Raw genomic sequence first — 7388 nt, forward strand, 5'->3', positions numbered from 1 at the left:
GGCCTGCCGGCCAATCAGCTCCTCCCACCAGCTCTTCCTGAAGGCTGCGGAGAGCTCCAGCACCCCCAGATACCAGAGACTAGGGAGAGAAGTGAAGGTGCCCTTCAACTCTCAATAACAGTGGTATGACACCCTCCCCCCAGGATCCCTAGCAGGATGCTGTTTGACTTCAAGACAACAAAAGCTTTTTCAAAGTCTAAATTAAGAACACCAAAACAACCCAGAAGCCACAGTCAATATTTAATTCTATGGTAGAGATTTTAGAATCTAATGGGGGCACATGTACTCGAGTGTACTTTTAGCTTTCCTCCACTGACATGCACTAACGTAAACAAAAGTAATGGGCGTATACAGGGACCGGAGCCCAACAGTGCAGTATGGAGCTGTTTGGGATGGTATGTGACAGTGACAGAGCTGTGTCCGCATGCTTATGGGGGGTCATTGCTTCATGTACTAAACGCATTCCCTCTGACACGCTGACCGTTCTGCCGGAAGTTAGGCAGAATCCAGCCAGTGAGATGTACGCCCCGTCCTTACTTGATTTTCCAAGAGAAAATGCCTTCATGCATCTGCCCTTGTTTGAACTATGCTTGATAACTTAGTTATGATTGTCTTCTGCAACTCTGTGGCACACGTCACAGTTATTCTTGGAGAGATACAGTCTCTGACGCAACCACGGACCGCTAATTACAAGCTGCTGACATTCTGCTGGTCCCTGCAGCTTTGAAGTTCTGCTTTGTCTTACGGCTCTTTCACCGGGCCCCCATCCCCTACCCTCGCTCTTCTCTGTTTCCCTTTCTGAATTCCCTCTAGCACAACTAGGAGAAAGAAGGGTGAATTATCAGACTTGCCTGGTTTCTTTCCTTGCCCCCACCACACCCGGGCTCTCTCCCCTCCATAGATCTACAGTTTGGAAGTACAGTAATAAGATCCCGTCTCAGCCCCACCCTCAGGAATGCACCAACAGCTGGCCAAACAAAATCCAGCACACAGAGCCGCTTTGTAGAATTCCTAACAAACAGTGGGTGGACAGGCCAGACAGGCGTCCCAGAGGAGCCCCCATGACAACTGGGAGAGCTGCTTGCTCCCAGCTCAGAGCTCAGTCCACCCAAGCGTCATTCTTATCAATCTACAAGCTTCTAGTACCCCGCCCAGCCCTTGCAGAGGCTATGGAGAGCCCCCCCTCCGCCCCGCCTCCTACAGCAGCAAGCCGGCTGCAAGCTTTCTTCACACTGCCATCAGCCAGGCTCTGCCTCATGTCATACACCCCTGGAAGCTCGACAGCTACCACCCCCAGTCCCATGATCAGCAGCACCTGTACTTCACCATTTAGCCGTAAGCAGGGAGTACCTTCCCTCTTCCTTAAAGAATTTCCTTTATTAAGCATCCTAGCATTCGAAAGCATGTAACTCTGAAACTGTTATTCAGCTCCACTGAACGCTTAGCTTCTGAAGCCTGTGGTATCCAGCTGGCCTCAGAGTCATCTGGGATACATTTATTTTGATTAAATCGATCACATTTCTATTTAAGGGACAGAATTGTTTTTTGGGTTTTTTTTTCCGCCATAGCGAATACAGCTGTATTTACAGAGTTCTGTAGGAGAAGAAGAAAACAAAACTGCACAGTGAGTCTGAGCCCAATGCTGAACACTCAGAACTTCAAGGAGTTAAAACTGAAGGGGCTTGCTCTGCCATTAAAAAGAAAAGTCTACAAGCAGCTGCTCTGGCCAAGCTTTCTGGCTAGCCAGGAAATGGGTGTTGAGCGGGAGTTGAAAATACTGTCTGTAATCAAGCCGAACGCAGAAAAGTGACTGTCTCTGTCTCTGTCTCTGTCTCTGTCTCTCTCTCTCTCTCTCTCTCTCTCTCTCTCTCTCTCTCTTTCTCTCTCTCTCTCTCTCTCCTTCTCTCATGTGTGTGTTACACACTCTCTTCCATGTCTCTACAGGCATGCACATGCAGTTAAACCCATGCCGCAAGGCTACTGTTTTCTCTGGGGACACTGTATAGTCACCCAACCCATCGGTTTCTTCCTTGACGGTACCAGGGACATCACACTGCAATTTACAGTTCCTCCATGCATGTGCTGGCGTATAGATTATGCCATCCTCCCTTAGACTAAGACTCCAGAGCCAGCAGCAGCCAATCTCACACAGTCAGCATCTCCTCTTCTTTTCCCTTCGCTTTTCTCCAGCTTTGCCCTGCCAAGGCAGACGCAGCAGGTACCTGGTTCATCCGTGTTCAGTTCCACTCTCTGGGAAAATGCCACTACATCCAGGCCTGGCTTCTCCCCTCAGACTAATCCAAGAGAGCAGCCGGAGCTGGAGCTGGAGCTGGAGCTGGGTGCATGAGGCAGGGGCTACGGCTGCGGCTGCCCTTGCCCTATATGCATTGCCTCGGTAGGCATTGATGTATAGTATTCCTAGATTCCCCTTCCCAGTCCTTTGCATGCCCCTAGCATCCCACCCCAGTCTTCTGCAACTTCACCCTGTCTTCCAAGACCCCATCCAGCTGTGAAAAGACCCTGGCCAGAGCTTGTGGTAGGTCCTTCTTCCGCAGGGCGCAGACAAACGATTCCGGGCTTCTGGGTGTACGATGGGCCATCTCAGGCGAGAGTCTGCAGGAATCACGCAGGTGAGGCAGGCGAAGCTAGGTGTGCCCACAGTGATCCAGCCCTGGAGCTGTGAAGAAGACAGTCTGGCTTCAGAATTTCAAAAAAGAAAAAAGAAAAAAAGAAAAAGAAAAAGAAAACAGCGCAGCCTGGGCGCCTGCGGGGGTGGAAAAAAATACAGACACAACCAGAAAACAGCAACTGCTAAAATAAAATTTCAAAACAAAAATAGGAATACAGAGATCAGCATACTTCATGCGACTTTTATTTCTGACGTTTTCTTGGTTTATTGGCCTCCCCACCCCCTCCAAAAACTCCCCAGTCCCTGAACACCCGTCTGTCCACGAGTGCCGAGTCTCAAATGCGGTTGCTCCACAGTGCCGCAGACCTACATCACATGAGGAAGCACATGACGAGCCAGAGTCGGCTGCTGCTGTGGTCAACTGTTCCGCCGAGGCAGAAGGGGGGTAGGAGGCAGTGCCCCTCTCACGCTGCCAGGAAGAAATTTCCTTAAAAGAACAATGGGAGGGCGGCATCTCAGAAGAAATGCTCTAGCAACGTGGACTTTCCCATATGCACACTGATGGAGAGGGACCGTGGGTACTTGAAGACAAGCGAAGGATGCTGTACCACAGACACAAGCTGGATGGCAGCAATATTATTTCTTGTGTGTACTCGTCAAAGCTGATTCCGTTGAAGTGGATTCCTGAAAAGCACATACCATGTCTTCCGAGCATGATCAGGCTTGGAAAACCAATTCTATTATCTCTCCTTGCAATCTGTATCTGAACCTGCATTGTGAATAATTTATTTTTAGACTAATAAGAGGCTTGACCAGACTGCACCCTTTCTATGGCAAGTTGAGCACGCAGTATTCACACACGAGGGAAAACCTTGTCTCTTTGTAGGATGAAGAAAGGAGACAGTTTTTGTTGTTAAAAAAATAAATAAATAAATTGCGCTTTCTTATTTAAAGGCATACAGACAGCCGTTACGTTCCCTCAAAAGTCGTTATTCAAAACAAGGGAGGCGTTTCTGTTTCTTTGAATTGACAGGTCTCTGGTTTACACACTGGCATCTCACACTGGCATCTCATGCTGGCACATGAGAGTGTTGTTTTTCTAACACTGGCCAAAGCCCTTGAGCCACTTAGATATTTTTACTTTGTAGCAAAATGACAAACAGCAACTGCTTCCCAGAATACTCCTCTGCAGAGGTGCTGAGTGGCCAAAACTATTTCACTATAGATACAGAGGACACGTTGGCAAGAGGCGACCTCAGGGTCTGCAGGTTCTGTCACTTCTCACAAACTAAGCAAGTTGCCTATTTGGACACGCTCAAAATGTAAGAAGTATACTATTTCAGAAAAAAAAAATATGATTATTCTGGCTAATCAACACGCATGCACGCACTAGCCTTCCTCTGTATTCGTGTGTAAAGGGCTATTCTAGACCTAGGAACTTTGTGGAACAAGACAGGCATGCTCTCAAGGTAGTGACTGCACTTGTCTTTTTTTTTTTTTTTTTTTTCAAAGACAATTAATTTTCTACCAGTCTGCTTACTGCAGAGTCAACCCAGGAAGACGCAGCAGCCCGTGCTTTCTTCTCCACCACCCTCCACAGAATCTTTACAAGTGGCCCCTGAATTTCAGATTCCTCTCCATTCCACCAGAATTACGCTGCACTCCTTTTTTTTTTTTTTTATCTCAGTCTGCTTGCAAACCATTGCCGCTTAACTGCTGTTTGCATCCTCCAACACCACTGTCCACTCGGCACCCGTCACCAGTCACCAAGACTGCCCTTCATATCCATAGCTACTAGCCAATGGTGTTATCTACTCACACGACTATTGAATCAAGCTGGTCTACTTTGGGTACATTCTTCTTTGAGTAATAACAACAGATTGTTGTGCTGTGTTAATTACTGTAGAACAGTGGCATATGAGCACTCTCCCCGTCCTCAGGAAATATATCTACAGGGCCGGCCCCTCGTTTTCTGTTGCCACTAGACTTCTATTGCCTTCGATGGCAATTGACCTTGGGTTTTATTCCTCATAAAAGTAGTAAAGGGGTCTAAATTTGCCTGACAGCTGCGAGTCAAAGAAGGGTTATGGAGAAGCTGAAAGAAGAAAGTGACTTCTATATAAACGCCTCAAAGAAGCCTTGGGCTCCAGTTTGCTGTGAAATCTGAAATGCCAGGCCAGAGGCTGGGGTGACTGGTTAAGTCTCAGCACCAGCAACAGAAAATGACCACTTGTTATGCCCCAGAGTCTACAGGAGGCACTGTAGATCCTATTACCTCATTTAATTCCTACAAGCAGAGCACTTTTTCAACAGATGTGTTTAATGAAATAGAAAGAGAAGCAGGTGGAAAGCACAGCTACACCCAAAAGTAACTGGAAGGATTGGCTCAGCTTTAGCAAGCTGGTTTACAAAAGTGGAACTAGACTAAGAAAGGCCCCATTCTATAGTGTTTGCCCCGCCCCCCGTTTAATTCTAAAGAAAACAGCCCACCTGTAAGATAACAATTCTGGGGGCCAAGACTAAGGGTGATGGGAAGGCTGGGTCTCAGATATACGAACAGTAGGATGGCTCCTTTTCTGTGATGCTCCTACGCTGGATATGGATGGAGCTGCTCCAAGCAAGCATTGAGAACGCACAAGGAGGATGGTTTACAAGGTTGACGGTGCTCACATCTGCCTTGCGTTTCAATTTTTTGGAATCGTCTTTTTTCTGTGAGTCAAGGAAATAAGCTCCGAACTCTGCTGGTGCTGGTTAAGGAGACGAGATGGATTCTAGGGCCTTTATGTTGGCTGTTGGCTAGAAGAATACTTGCAACCATGCTTCTTTCCTTTTGCCGTATTTATTCTTTTATATCTTGAGAGGAAGTGTTGCTCTGGAGCCCTGGATGGCTTAGTACTCACTATGTAATCCAGGCTAAGTCACAACCATACAGTCCTCCTGCCTCAGTATCCCAAACTGAAGTTATAGATGTATACCAGAAGCCTAGCTCTAGATATATCTTTCAAGACAATGAATGTGTGGGTGACTGTGACAGAAGCTACTGTACTGTGAAGAAGCGGGAACCTCAATTGAGAAATTGCCCCATCAGATTGGCCTGTAGGTAAGGCCTGTAGTATTGAGTTATTTTTATAAAACTGTTTCTGTTTCTCAGTTTCTCTCATAACCCAGCTATCACACAAATAATTGAGACTCTTTTATATTTGTTTAATAATAAGTTTTACAACACAATAACTGAACAGTTATAACTCTAATCTTAGCCCTCTACATTAATCTGGCTTCCTCCCAGTGAACAGCCCAGAGATACTTGCACTTTGCTGCTTTCCCGCTCCAGCTCCTGTCCTGATGTCACCTGGACCTCTCCAGTAGCTGAATCTTCCTACTTCCTTCTCTAACTCCTCCCCTAGCTGGCAGGAAGTCCAGCCCTATTCTCTCCCTTGCTCAGCATTGGCTGTAAACTGCTTTATTGGCATACCAGGGGACAATTGGGGAGCAGGATAGCAACTTGATAATGGGGGGGGGGTACAGAAATTTGTTATTTGAATTACACAATAACCTCATGCTTACACTGTGGTACATTTACCTAACTACTGATTGATATGGGAAGGATCCAACTTATTGTGGAGGGTGCCATCTGGGCAGATGGTCCCGAGTTGTATTTAAAAAATATGCACAAAGCACTAAGCTGATAGCAGTGTCCCTTCATGGCTTCTGCTCCAGTTCCAGCCTCCAGGTTACAGCCTTGAGTTCCTGACCTGACTTTGCTCTTAATAGACTGTGGTGTGAAGCAATAAGCTGAAATAAACCCTTTTACCCACAAATTGCTTATGGTCATGCTGTTTTATATCACAGCAACAGAAAACCCTAATTAACATGGGTTTCATATTTATTGATAATCTGAGTGGCTTTGATGGGTGGTTTTCATCATGACATTAGAGCCATAGAAACAGACTCCATACCCTCTCTTTCACTCTACTACCTCTGGCCCAGTTTCTCAGCTACCTTGCTTAACTGACAACTATCCACCTCAGTTTGCTTCTTTCTATGTAGGCTGATCTTGCTGTGTCCTGCTTTGGCCACAGGACTACCTTTCTTGTCTCCCTCCCAATCAGAAGGCTACATTTATAAAGGGGATAGGTGTGCTAAAGGCTTCAATACTCCCAAACACATGTATAGTGCAAAGGGGCAAACCACAGAAGTTTATCAGCCTTCTTGCACAATTGTAGCTCACTGGAATACTAAATTAATGAAGGTATCTCATTCCTTGGACAGCTAATGAAGGTTAATATGACATACTTGCCTCTGGCCTTGGAAGTGGAAAAGAGAGTTTATTGCCTCAATATTGTAGCTGGGGGGGGAGGGGAGTGTTAATAATCTTTCTCATCAACAGTAAAGCACTGAGCTTTTAATATGCAAATATATCTTAGCAAAAGCACAGTAGATCCCCTCTAAACAGGCTTCAAGAGCAATTTGGGATAACTAGGACACTGGAGAATCAGATTACATTGCAGGAAGAAATATGGTTTAAAAAGTACACCAAAAGCTAAATGTATGCCCATCTATTTTTGTTTCCATCCATTCGGGGTATGTTCTAATAATCTAAATATAGTAACAAGAACACCCAATCTTGCAAAAGAAAATGACTTTGCCTTTGAGTAACCAGATCAAAGTTTAATCAAGACAACTGTTTAATTCATACACACAGAGAGAGGGGAGAGAGAGAGAGAGAGGGGAGAGAGAGAGAGAGAGAGAGCGAGAGAGC

The sequence above is a fragment of the Acomys russatus genome, chromosome 3 (assembly GCF_903995435.1).
Source record: "Acomys russatus chromosome 3, mAcoRus1.1, whole genome shotgun sequence".
In the NCBI taxonomy this organism is placed as follows: Eukaryota; Metazoa; Chordata; class Mammalia; order Rodentia; family Muridae; genus Acomys; species Acomys russatus.